General features: G+C 40.3%; 1 protein-coding gene across 1 annotated transcript in view; it reads right to left on the bottom strand.

Annotated features, from left to right (window-relative positions):
• Positions 1–14304, bottom strand: part of LOC148185628 (uncharacterized) — a 77085-nt gene that overhangs the window by 1755 nt on the left and 61026 nt on the right. Inside the window, exons 16-18 of the mRNA XM_088073942.1 lie at positions 12664–12832; positions 7110–7248; positions 1686–1809 (exon numbers count right to left, since the gene is read on the bottom strand). The gene's annotated coding sequence lies outside the window, so the exon portion shown is untranslated. The remainder of the gene's footprint in view (positions 1–1685; positions 1810–7109; positions 7249–12663; positions 12833–14304) is intronic.

The following is a 14304-nucleotide window of genomic DNA, read 5'->3' as shown; positions in this document are numbered from 1 at the left end:
AAAGACCTAAAGCCCAGGTTTCAAAGGGTTAAAAGACCATCGTGCCCTACCCCCTGAGCAACAGACGCCCCTTCCATTAAAGCATTATGCAACATCTTGACAATCAAAGAGCAAATTTCTAATTAATTACTACAAAATTGTGTAACAAAAATTTGAGACAACCATCTTGTCAAACTAATAATTCCTCTATGTTTCATAAAGGTTAGACTGGAGTCTGTTAACCAGGGAAAAAAGCCAGCAAATGTTTGATTGTCATGAGAATAATACCCATTGCAAAAAACAAAAAACAAAAAAAAACTGCAGGGGAAAAAAACAATTAAGACTGTCTGTTAACTGTGGATGGCATCTGTTCACTCATACTAATTATACTTACAGTCTAAGTTTTATTGAACTGTAAAAACTAAGACTGGGCAGGAAAGAAAAACAAAGCACAGGTTTTGTAAATTAAAAAAAAAAGTTTGCACTATATTCATATAATTTGGAACCTTTTGTTAAGGAGTCAGCGGGCAAAAGATTTGGAGATAGTTTCCTAATGCAGTTTGGAAGACAGCTTTAAACAGGATACAGTCCTCCTCAATTTGCCCAGTCCAAAACTAAATAGGTTCTGGCTAGCAATTTTTTTTTTTCATATGATTTGGAAACACCCAGAGAACCTTATGTTACTACTGCAGTGTCTGGTCTAGCTCCACAAAATGTACTTCTTAGTAGTCAGTGAAAAAAATGCAGTAGCCTCTGCATCTCTTTCAGGGAGATGACTTATACTGCTTACATGGAAGGAAACATTTACTTACACCTTTAAGCAGTGGATTAAAAACCTTCTAAATCATCTGACTTTAGAGAAAACTTGCTATGCTACAAGAGGGTGAAATACGGCGACCTTTTTGACCTACACATATAAAAACTATAATATGATATTGCAGGAGCAAAGTTAGCTAAGTTCACACCTAGTGTTGTCTGTCATTATTCTCAAGTCTAACATGAAAAAACACCTCTGCAGTAGTTCATGTGTTACGTCTGTTCCATTTATGTTTATTTTTATTACTTGCTTTGTCTGTTATATTGTCATGTTAGAAAGAGAAATACCTTTTGTAAAAAAAAAGATCGTAAATTCTAGAGGGGAGGCTTTCACTATAAGTCCCTTCGGGTTTCTCAACTCTCCTGCACAATCCCTGCTATGTTTGTTTGTATTTTCTTGCTTTTATTACATCTTGTGTGCTCTTAAAATTCAAATTCCGTCTTGTAATACTGACCCCCCCATTTGCTTTTTATTTTATTATTCACTCATTTTTAAATAATTCATTATTTTCAGTGTCTTTGCACTTTTTAAAATTGAATTTATTTTGTATCCTACAATTTTTGTCACACTGAATTTGCTTATATGTACTTACTGTGTGATTGCTGAATGGTACAGCTGGGATGGGGGCAGAAACATGAGGGGGTGTTATATTGCATTCTGAGAGTTATTATATTTATATGACTTTAAATACCAATAATAAGACCTTGAGAAAAAAAAAGTTGTCGGCTCAGCTCGCATCTTGCCTGATTCACACATACTGGCCACACACTTGGCAGTGTCTCCTTCAGTGGCTTAACTGCTTGTTTTGCTGAAATGTGTGAATAAGGTCAGGTCGAGTCAGGACAACAATTCAGTATGTTAGGATTACAAATTTGTTGGGGAAACACACCTTTCTCAGCATCCACGCTGTGGGGGGGCAGCTCAATCTTGGAGAAGCCCAGGTTATGAAGAACAATGATTTCCCTCCTCCAAAGCCCTCATATCTCCTTCATGGCTGTTCAGCACACTGTCAACTAGACCCAAACATGCATACGCAACACACGTAAGCAGGTGCACTACGCACACATACAAACACAGATGTGTTGCATAAATAACCAACATGCCAACTGCATCTAAAAGAGTCAGCAAGAATACACACATACTTTTGCAAGTGTTGTAAAAAACATCCAAACAGATGCACAAATTAGCAGCGTAGAGAGAGAGAGAGATGGTGCAAAAATAACTAATATCATAACTCATCTTAATGAAGTCACACTTCTATTTCATGCAAGCAGACACACAAACACACTCCCACTGATCTGACACATTACATGTGCTCACGACATTAAGCTGAGACGCTAATTTAAGACCTCTGCGACAACGTGCTCAGCGAGAGTTGTGACATAATTAGACAGTGGAGGAGCTGGAACACTGTGAGTGAAGATGGTTATCTATGTGATGTTTAGTTTAAACGGCAGCCATGTTGCTGGGTGTGTGTTAGCTATTGGGTGTGAGGAAAGGAGTGGAGGGATATGAGAGGAGGAGGGGAAAGGGGTGAAATCAAACATGGAGGAGAAGTGGAGAAAGTGTGAGATGTAAGGGTATAGTACAGGGAGGTGGAGATCACAGGAGTAAAGGTCAGAGGTGAATATATGAGAGGAGGTGTGAGACAAGTAAAAAGGAGTGAAGAGGAGGAGAGATGCCTGGGACAGTAGAAGCTGGCTTGGGGCCCAGCTATCCTCTATGGCCCTCCGCTTGGGCCAGGAGCCCCACACACACTCGGAGAGCTCCCACGGCCCTGCTCACTTGTGCGACAGCTTTGATTTACGGGATATTTGATCTTCACAGCTTTCCCTCTCCTCCCATCTACTCATAGTCTGGACTACATACACACTGCTTAGTGGCGACGTCCCAGCTCCCGGGCCCAAGCAACACAGAGGCACACACACAGGCACACACACAGGCACACACACAGGCACACACAGGCACACACACATCTGCAGCTCATATCTGCTTTCACTTAGGCCCTTTACTGCTCTTACTGTTCTTCCTGTTGTTGGAAGCTGGCCTCTGCAGAAGTGAGTGGGGTCCTAATGAGGAACCAATAACTTGCAGTAGCTATTAAAGATGTTAATGTAATTCATATATGATTAGCCACTTTATCTTAATTGAGGGAGCTGCATGTGGGGGGTGGAAAGATAGGAAGAGCGGCAGAGAATCAAAGAGAGAAGGGAGGGTCGGGGTGAGCGAGATGGACAGAGTGAGGAAAATGGAAATAAGACAAAGAGACAGTGTAGGACACAGCTAATGATTAGAGAGTATGAGGAGGTGAACGTTTGATGAGACTGTCTTTCTATTAAACTGTCACAGAATTCTCTCCTTCTGTTTGTGTGTGTGTGGGTGTCCTTCACAGAGGCACAGTGATGTGGCTGACCCAAATGACTGGGATATTATTGGGAGAGCGAGAGAGGGAGGCCCCTGTTGAATACTGATGAAGCTCGGCACAAAGCTGCCTCCTGGCCTCATTAACCTGCCGAAGACTGCCTTTGTTTTGCCTCTGCAATGCTCCAAACACTTCCTACATCCTGTCCGAAGGGGTTTCGGAAGTCACGCCGTGGACAGAGAAGGGGCAGCCTTCAAGATGCTCAGGGGTGGCAGTGTGAGCATGACCAGCACAGTGTGCGTGTTGGAAAAAGAAAATGGGGAGGAAGTGCTCTTTATAAGTGGAATAGTTTGTCTCTCTTCTTAGAGCTAAATGTTGCCACAGGAAAAGGAAGGGAATGAGGAAGCTAAGCAGTGAAGTAAAACGCAATATGTGAAAAACTTTCGCAAGGAGGTTTTCAAATGTGTTCAAAAGTGCCAGATGGAGAAAGGCGAAAAGTCTGCTCTTTTGCGATGAAGGAGAAAGCAAAATACAACACAAAAACAAAACATGGATCACACCGTCTCCCACCGCACTTGCAACAACTGAAGAAGAAAGAGAGGAGGTGGAGGCGAGGACAGAGAGTGAGGAAGTGGAGCAAAAGGATGAGAACAAGGTAAAGCAAAAGTAGGACGAGGGGTTTGCACTCTTTCATATGCCTTGGCACAGCATGTCGCTGTTTTGTTAGTCGACGTGTGTGGCAGTGTGCGGCGCGATGGCTGCATGCGCGTTTGTATCCGTCTTTGTACGCGCGTGTGTGTGTGTGCGTTAGCACAGGAGATTTCAATTTCATCTTTAATGGAAACAGCAAATAGGGGAACAAATAAAATGCGAAGGAGAAGAGCAAATCCTCCCAGCAGAGGCCCAGTCAGAATGGATGATGAGGCCGACATCAAGTAAACATTCAGCTGCTCACAAAACAAGGTGGGTATGAGGGCAGGGGAGGCGGAGACAGGAGACACGGGGGAAACTGAGGTGAGCGGGGAGGAGGAAAACGCAGCGTGGAGGAGGTGAGGGAAAGAGGAGGAATGATGGGAGTATCCATAAACAGAAGAGGAAACAGAGGAGCAGAAAGGAAAAGGCAGAGAGGGAGTGAGGAGCGATGACGGGACAGGGGATCAGTCACGGTGTGTCGTCTAGTTGGAGTCGTCACTTATACTGTGGAAGGGAGCAGCCATGTAGTCAGAAATCATCAGGAGCAGGAACAGATTAGATACAGGCTATTGGTTCTGATGAGGCCTCATATAGATCAGTAATGGCTCAGTAGGGACAGAGGAAGAGAGAGCGGGAGAGGCAGGCGGAGCAGCAATAAGGTGCTGCTTTTCAGTGCTGGCAGCACTTTTCTACTAGCAGTATAGATTCCCTGTATGCATAAAGAATTATATTATATAGAACTGGATAATTATTTGTGTATTATTATAAGGTTGGGTATCATTTGAATTTTTTCTATTCCAATTCTGCTTATAGATTCCCTGTTTCGATTCCAAAATGGTGCAAAAAAAAGTCAAATGTTGCCTGGTAAGACAGAATTGTCATCTCCTACCACTCCACCTTAGTGTTGTCAAAAATATCAATCTTATCAATTTATATCAATACTGAAAAATTTCAGTTTCAACGCTTATTTTCTACAGTATCAATACACCGGTACCAGCTGCGCTCTCCCTCTTGCAAAAGTTAACTACAGTCATTCTGCTTTTCTCTGCCAATAAAAAAAAAAAAAGGTCATCTCATGTTATAGTGTTGTTATATCTATCTTTTTCTACAAAACAAAAACAAACCAAATTGTATGCCGTTTTAATAAATGTCCCCATGGTATCAGAAATGGTATGGAATATATACTATAATATCTATATATATACTACGCTTTTGGAAGGCATTGTATCAAAGTTAGAAATTCCAGTACTGAAACAACTTTACTCAAGTCTAAATGATTTTCATCAAGGACAGGGATTCGATTTTTCTAAAGCTATCACTAGAGGCCAACGCATCTGCCTGAATATGAGTCATTTTATGTCGTCACTGGTGCATAGCCATGCCAACATGCCTGTTTTGACATGACTTTTAGAGTGGAGTAAAAAAAAAAAAACACCTACAATGTTTGACAATACTGAAAAGAAATGCCTACTTAGAACAGCCTTGATAATAGTGTCTCTATGTTCCATAACAATCGTCATTGTTGTTAATAGTCCTCTTTGGTTCCAGTGCACAATCTGACAATGCTTGACAACAGCTTGACGATGACATTAGTCCCGTCTGTGGAGCTGTTTGGCTGATCTTTAGTCCCCCCTGCAGCGCTCACTGGATCAAGTGCTTTCTTAAGACACCACTGTTTCATCTCATACTAAGAATCAGGCAAGGTCAAATGTTCAGATTACGTGCATTGAAATTAACTTTGTTGTCGTTTTGTCGTAGTCATGTGGGCAGTTCCTGGGCAACACCTAAGCACTACTCTTTGTTTGCAATAGTAAAGGGTTGTCGTTTTTAGGAACCCATAAGCAGAAGTGAAAGTCAATTCTTTCTTTCTTTTTTCTTTTTTTAACCAGGTACAGGTTAATTGGCAATTTGGATTTGGCTCTAATTTTGAACCAAGTTTCGCTCCCCAACACTAGGATTGAGTCAGTTAATTAAGAATGTGACAGTGATTTACCATATGTGTCATACTTGACAGTAGGATGAAAACAGAAGGACAGTGAGAGGAGATAAAGGAAGAGGCGGGTGGAGGGTTGGAGGTGGAGAGAGCTGCTGCCTGCTGCTGTGTCATGCAGGGACACGACCACCCGCCAGGCCAGTCAAGGCTGAGACCTCGCATCATGCCAGGCGTGCAGATAGACACCCAGCTGAGTCGTCTGGTCTTTGGTTGACGGGACAGATGGACAGATACGAATGTGCAAGTGCACACATAAACACACACACACAAGCACACCGAATATACATGTGTAGAACATGAATCACAAGAGATTAGACACATTTCTGTGTGATCTGTGTGTGACAGAGAAATGCCAACACACATGCACGCACACACACACACACGCACACACAGGTACCTTTGATGAAGGTTTTCTGATTATTTGTATGTATAATGTAAATGTAATGTGTCGAAAATGCAATTAATATGTGACACTCATCTCGTCTCTGCAGGTAGGGCTGATTTACATTCTGCCAAAGGACTACAGGATGGAAATTAGTCAATCTAACTTTTTCATTGTAATGTTGATTAATGTGCACTGTCCTTGACAAATTAATACAAATGTGAATACAAAAAGAGACATACACACGGGCAAAAAAATATATCCAATCACATATCAAGCAATCAGAAATCCACACAATGTACAGATACTAATAGGGATAATACAGAATAAATAATAAAGTATGAAAATGACTTGTCATATACTGTGTTCAAATTAGGTCATGTTTACCGTGACAGAGAAGAGTCCATTTGAACGTCCCCCTCATGTGGTATTTACAACCACTTGGAGTCCCCCAGTTGTGGGGTTTTTTTCTGACATTTTCAGAAATGGCACAGTTCATGGACTATCATTTTCGATGGATGGTAAGTTAATATATTGCAAATATAACTGAATAGAGTTGGTCTTTATATTTTAAAATTTGTCAGAGTAAAATGCTGATATTCCAAACAGTAGCGTCCATGTTGCCGTTGCCTAGCAGCGGTGCTCTGACGACTTAACAGCTTGAAAGCCAAGCATGTTGTGCAGTGTTTCCCACAGGATGGCAGTCAGTATGTTTACATGATGTTAGAAAAAGTCAAATCATTGTGTCATGTATTGAATCTTCAAGCTCTGGTTGGCCAGATATCTCTCTACAAGACTGTAGGTTTTTCCTTTAATTCATCACCCCACTCTAAGTATATGTACGTGTGTGTGTGTGTGTCAGAGGGGTGAGATAGTGCCTGACCTGTTGTCTGGATCTCCTGTTGAAGAGAAGAGGATGAAGCTGGTCTTGAACCTCTCCTGCTCCCTAGTCTGTGGTAGCTGTCAATCAACACCTGCTAGAGCCGCAGCGGCTCCCGATTCAGCAGCCACTCATCCTGCTCCTGTGGGGAAACGGGATTGAAATCTTGATGAGAACAATGATGAGAATGTTTTTCCAAAATATACCCAACCGCTGACTTCCACTGATGTCAGTGTTTTGATGCCTCAAGGTCTACCCACACAGATTTCATTATATCACTTCAGAGGGGTCAAAATGTCCTTCAAAACCGTGTTCCTGATTAACACGAAGGTGAGATGACATTGTGTTTATACAACAAATTCTTGGGTCACATCTTTCTTTCTATCAAAGAGCAAATTAGTAATTTCCCTCCCTGCTTCCCTGCACAATTACAACCATCAGCAGTGCAAAGTATGACAGGCATTTTAATTTGCACTCTGTGGATAATACTGTATAAAATAGTAATGAAAGACGTCTGCTCTCTCTAACTGAGAGATGTTTAGAATGTTTAGAGGACATTATGGTGATATTAACACAAAATACTGTCAATATTCAGTATTATATAACAACCTGCAACCTATGTGAATGACCTCGTATGCATGTGTGTATGTTTTTATTAATAAGTGTGCTGCTTACAGCCTGTTCTGCAGGGACTTAAATTTTGCCCAGGATAGCAATCTGTTCATAGATGAGAGGAATCTGAGACTCTGTCGTGGCCAACTCTCCCTGGAGAGTCTCCAAAAGCTTCAGGCTCCCACCAAGCTCCACCAGAGTCTGGAGAGGAGGCTCTCACTTGTACTGGACTAATATAGTGGTTTGCCTGCCTGCATCGGCCAGCTAAGCTTTTTGAAATGTAACATGGTCCGGACACAGTGACGGCCTCCATTTTGACTCTTCTGTGATCTTTATAGATATTTCCAGAAAGGGTTGAAACAAATTTTGTTTGAAAATACAAGCTTATGCTGTAATATAAACAACAGGATGCCAATCAGCTGCTCATGATCACCTTCTCACTACAAATTAAAGTGTACTTATCAAAAACAAGAAAATGAGTGTCTTGATCTGCACCTAGCACCAAAATGGTGAAGATTAGAGATTATTTTGCAGTGTACAGTACAGCACAGTATAGTACAAGGTAGGGTTTGCTGCAGTGCTGTTGTAAAGTGCCTAAAATACACTAGAAAACTTTGAAAAGAATTTGGAAAAACCTAAAACAGTTAACTCTGACACCTTCTCACATCTAGAAGACAATGTTAGTTTTTCATAATTCCAAGGCTTCACGATTTTGCAGTGTCACTATTTGCAAGACTACAACATGATCCTTTTTGAGATTATTCCTTTCCTGCCCCTGGTGGAACACATCCCTTCAAACTCCCTTCAGGAAAAATGACATAACATTTCCTGCAAACCAGTTATTCTACTATGTTATGACTGGTACTTGAGATCATACAGGTATATGTGTTGAGGTGCATACGTGTCTACAGCTCAGAAAGAAAAGAGAGGAGATGGACAGAGCAAATAATACTAAAAAGGAAGATATAGGAAATGCATAACGAATATATATATATATATATATATATATATATATATATATATATATATATATATATATATATATATATATATATATTGCCCTTTTGCATTCACAGATAAACAATTCCTGCAAAACCACATAACTCTAGCATCGAAAAATAAAAATTGTCATATGTCAACAATATGCTAACAAATCAGTATATTCAATAAAGATGTAACTGTATTTGCATACAAACTTTGCATCTTGTATTTTGTCGCTTCAACTTGCTGTTAGCCTCCATTGTTTATTGTGGAGGGTGAGAGCGTGGGAATGAGAAGCCAACTCTAAAAATGTTTTTTTCACTAAAATAATTGCTAGCTTTTCGATTAAATACATGCAGAATTACATGCACACCCTTGTTCACTCCACAGATCCACCTCTTTCTCCTCCTTTTCTGTCGTACAAAAGAACAAAGACCTTCTCACATTATAGCCCCACCTCGGCATCCCCTCCATGTTTACTGTCTACCCGGGTTGCAGCTTCTTGTTTGGTGCTGGGGAGAGCACAGCTATAGGTTGTTTACAATGTTCATGCCATTGAACTCCAGTATTTACATGAGCCAAGACTAAAAACCTGTGATAATATGAAACCTGTTTGACTAACCAAAATGTCAAGATGAGAAAAAAGATTGACCTGAGACAGCTTGGCTGAGTTTTATGACCACCTTACACCAATCAAAATCACAGGAGCCCGCACCGACTCCAGCAAAACTCTCCTGATTTTATTCTGACATTGGGAATTTGTCCGCAACAGTGAATCATTTGAAAAGTCGTTTGGTGTTAAGGCTGGCATTAGTTTTTAGCTGTTCGGTGCTTCTAATAAGCTGGCGTGTGTGTAGGACTGTGTGAATAAGCTGCTTTCTTTCGAGAAACAGAGGCCAGCAACCTTTTAAAGTCTTGAACTAAAATCTAATTAAATTTTCTCAGGGGATTTAAGAGTTTACATGTTGTCACTTTTTTCCAGTAACAGACAGTCTGGAGCAATTTCAAACAAATTTGGTTACTTACTTGTTCAAACATCATTGTATACACTTGTACTTTTCAAAAAAAAAAAAAACACACAAAACAATCACCTACTGTGTGAGAGAGTTGGTTGACAGAGATTTAAATAACCTAATTTAAAAAAGAAACCAAGTAATAAACATATCCACCTGTACTATCCTGCAATCATGTATAATAGCATCAATGCCACAAAACACAACAAGGAGCAATACAATGCAAATTTCATTTGTGCAATGAAAGAAATGTGATTAGTTTTATTGATGGAGGAGTATTATCGACATGAGTTTGAAAGCCAAAGTGCTGAGACAGGCTACTGTGTGTACACACACAGAACAGTGTTGACACTTTAGCCATTTACATATCAATGTCTTTGACAAATCCATAAGGCAATAATGCATACTTGCACTGCGGATGTACAGTATATGCATGTGTGTTAATGTCCGTGTAAGCCCAGCGTCATGTTTGCAGTGACTGTGTGACTGGACCTCAGTGTATAGATCCCACTGAGGTCACAAGGACAGTTTTCATTGCTTTAGTGTCGCCTCTGTGCCTAACTCATCACTTCTTTGCTTTTCACCACTAACTCCCACATCCTCTTTTCTCTCAATCATTACTGCATACTTTTAAGTGTTGTTGAGTGCTGGAAAGCTCTCCGGTAGCTCACCTACAGAGTCATACAAGCAGTTTTGTAATGTCCTGAAACTCTGAGATCTACAATGACTCACCGCAGCTGAGAATGTCCAGCTGTGCTTCACTGTGAATACTGGCAGAGCTCTAAGTGCTCGCAAATACTATCCTGTTCATTCTTCACACATCTACTTCTTCATTCACGTCGACTGCTCAACTGCTCTTCATGACCGACTCTGCATACAAACTGAGTATTCTTTCTTTTATTCACATTTCTATCACTCTCCGTCTTTTTAAATCTAGACTTGCACTGCAGGTGTTCATCACACAGCAGGAAATATTGAATGGACGACAGTGGAATTGACATTTCAGAGTGTACTTGCACATTTTCATTCAGACAAGCTGTATCCTCGAAAATTACTTTCACTACTTCAAATTTATATATTTTCTTGCACAACTTAGCTTGTGTAACATCAATAATACTGGCTGGTTTGAGATGTCTTATTCATATGCTGCGTTTGTTGTACTTTATGTGTATTGTAATTTAAGTCATGATTTTACATTCTCATGCAGCACACCGCAACCAGGGTTTATACCAAACACTCAAGTCGCAAAGCTGCTTTTATTACTGTAATTAAGTAAACATATTTTCAAACAGACCAAAAGGTCAACCCAGATTGCAGACTAAACTGAATATAAAACAATTTGATTTATTTATTTTTTTTCATATTTTGGGACTCTCAAGCTGTGTCCCCTTTCAGGGGTTAGGTGGTCCAAAGTGGCACACAATGGTGTGTCCTTCAGAGGACCTGAAACCCAGCTGAGCATGTTTGTCCTCTCAAAATTAGACAATCTAAGACTCACAGAGACCAAAATGAACTTTGTGCTCCTTTTTAACTTGTGAAGTCAAACAATTTTTAAAGTTTACTGTCAGAAAGTTTATACACCAGTGTTAAAGTGAGACAACCTCCATGACTTTAAAGTAATGAGTATAATATTTTACACATGACATCTGGCAAATAGTGAATCAATTAACCAGTCTACAACAAAATATTACATGTGTCCTCCAAATTTAGGCTGTATTTATTGATTTTGAAAAAGGACAGACCCTGTTGGCCTCTTAGGATATTTAGTCTAGAAATGCCAGCTTTGGAGGATCAAGTGCTCATCTGAGGTTTAGGAAGAGACCAGCTCCTCTGCCTCCCCTCTTTTCTGCTCAGTAATGCCTGGGAAACAACAAATAGTGACCTACTGCCACATCAACACCACCTTATCTTTTGCACCCCTGATGACTTTGTGTTTCTGAGACCACCCATCTAAGTCTCAGATGATTTCTCATCACAACTTCAAACAACTTCCAACATGGGAAGTCGGTGTTGAGGATGCTGCAGCTCCCGCTATTGACAAAGGGTAAACTACACATTCTTTGAATAGTTTTCCATTTTAGAGTAACTAATGGGTTATCTGATCCTTTGTTTTAAATTTTGAACAGTACACGATAAGGTGCATATCAGAAAATAGATGTAAAAAAAAAAAAAAAAATTAATGTGTGAATTTAATTAATTTTTCCAATCTGACATGCCAACATCATCATCTCAGGTGAAAGTGCAAAGGTAGGGGACAGCTAAACTTGGGGAAAAAATTCTTGCAACAGGAGCTTATCAATGGCTAAGACAAGGTGAACAGGCCGAGGCTGAAAAAAAAAAAAACAGAAAATTGCCAGGCCAGTTTTGAAGCTGCAGTTTAGATCCATAAATTTCCTTATGAATGAGCGACTGCCACAGCATAGGCATAGCCATTGGGGTGAAAACATTACCGCAAGCACTCTATTGTCCAACTTATAGCCTTTAAGCATTTTTGTCCTTTTATCTTACATGATCTCTACTTTTAACATATCATTTTATGAATGTTCTTATTTCACTTTTTTCCCCAAAAAATTACAGGAAAAGTAGGTAAGAAGGGGAAGAAACATGTTAAGGAGAGCAATCAGTTACTTAAAAAGTTTGGCTGAGAAGTGGCACTTCTTGTGTAGGTTTGAAAACAGCTGCTCTTTGGATTCAAGGACAGAGACGACCAGAAAAGGAGGGAAAGGTTAAAATTATAAAAAGAGGGAGAGGTTAGACTTGTTATTTCTTTTGTCAGAAATTCAAAACCAAAAAATTCCAAGGCACGCTGTTTTGCAAAAGTTAGATAGCCTGGTGTAAAACATTGTGCCATGGAATTTTTTGGTTTTGATCTACTGACAAAAGAAATAACAAGTCTAACCTCTCCCTCTTTTTATAATCAGTCCCTAAATTCAGGCTGTCCTGTGCACTACCTGTGTATACTTTATATGCTCCAACGGATGAGAAGGACGGGAAATAGCACTTGTTGATCTCCCATGTCCTCTCCTGTCCCAGGTCTTTGGCCTTCAGTTATACCCGCAGGTGTCCAGCATCGACTGTCATCTCTGTGGCTGCTGCTGTCTTTCATCTCCTCATCTTGCTCTGAAGGATTATAGAGGCCCAGAGTGAAAACAGGGACAAACACAGCAAGACAGAGATGAACAAGCCAACAAAGCACAACTGCAATGCTCATTATTCACTTGGCTGTACAAAAGAAATGTCCTTGTATGTCTGGAACTTAAAAGGGTATATAGCAGGGAGCGGCAAACTTTCCGATATGACGTGCCATTTTAAAATTTTCTTGTAAATCTGTGTTGCATATCAATACATCAGTCCCTTGCTGCTCAAAATGCTCCATAAAAACGCAGGCTTTATACCCACCTTTTGTTGTATGAGGCATGGGTTTTAAGCAGCAGGGCTCCTCCCTTACAGTCAAATCGCACAATGACGACACACAGATGTTCTCTTTCAAAAGAAAACAGGCTTGAGTGCTAACCATCAAGCTCAAGTTGTCCAAAAACAAGAACAAAAAAACAATTTCATTTTCAGTGCATTTCGAAGCAAAAATAAAGCAAGTGAAGTTAGACGGAGTAAGAGTGCGAGCAATGATTGCTGTCTGTCAAATATACAGCACACAGAGCATACAGCGTGGTATATATACATTCACTCACACACAAACACATGCTCAGACACATCTGATGCCTTAGTTAATATGGATAGGTGGATGGAAAGATGAGAAATAAAAAGAGGGATAAAGAGAAAGTGGCATGGTGAAGGGGGTAATGCTCAGGTTTTTAAGATGAGGTGCATAAGAGGTGCGGATCAGTGGAAGGGAAAACTGGCCGGCTGGGGCTGCGGAGGTCACTGAGTGAATATCTTGCAGGGAAAGGGGAGGAGAGCTGACTGGAGAGACTGAGGATGAGATTGTCTGGATCTTGCCTCATGAATTTTTCTGACTATTTCTTCCACACACATTTGTACTTCAAACTCATTTTAACTTTGTGATTTTTGTGTCTGGCGCTTCTGCTTGCGCTCTTAAAATTCACCAGATTTGATCAAACCAGTCATGAATTAACCAGTCCCTTTCCGTCACAGCTGAAAACAGCTATCTCACTTAAATGTGTATGTATGAAAACACATGCTAAAGAGAAGAGGCACAAGAGCAATATGAATATTTGATATCAACAGCAGAGGTAGAGGGAATGCAAATGTTCTAATCAAACAGAACCACGGTAACTCTTCTCGCATTTTATTTCATTTTTAGGTAAAGTGCTTTTTGCTCAGTAAATGCAGAAAGAAGATTACACAAATGTGTTTAGTGTACATCTTACTGAGTATACTGTTACAGTCAGCTGTTATCCTGGAAGGTCCCTTGCAATACTAAAAGGATAAGAAGACAGTCGTTACAGGTAGGGAAAGATTAAGCAGACATACCTGATACAATTAGGGTGATATCAGCCCATTCAATGGTTGTTATCTGTGGTTTTCAGCTTCATAGATATGGGTTATAAGGGGCCTTGGCACACCTACAGTTGGGTTGAGAAGCAGTTATCAGCCCATTAACTGACCGTTTG

Source organism: Plectropomus leopardus, chromosome 23 (assembly GCF_026936395.1).
Source record: "Plectropomus leopardus strain MGB_pleo_1.0 chromosome 23, ASM2693639v1, whole genome shotgun sequence".
Classification (NCBI taxonomy): domain Eukaryota; kingdom Metazoa; phylum Chordata; class Actinopteri; order Perciformes; family Serranidae; genus Plectropomus; species Plectropomus leopardus.
The sequence above is the reverse complement of the archived record's forward strand: the minus strand, read 5'-3'. Positions and strand labels throughout refer to the sequence as shown.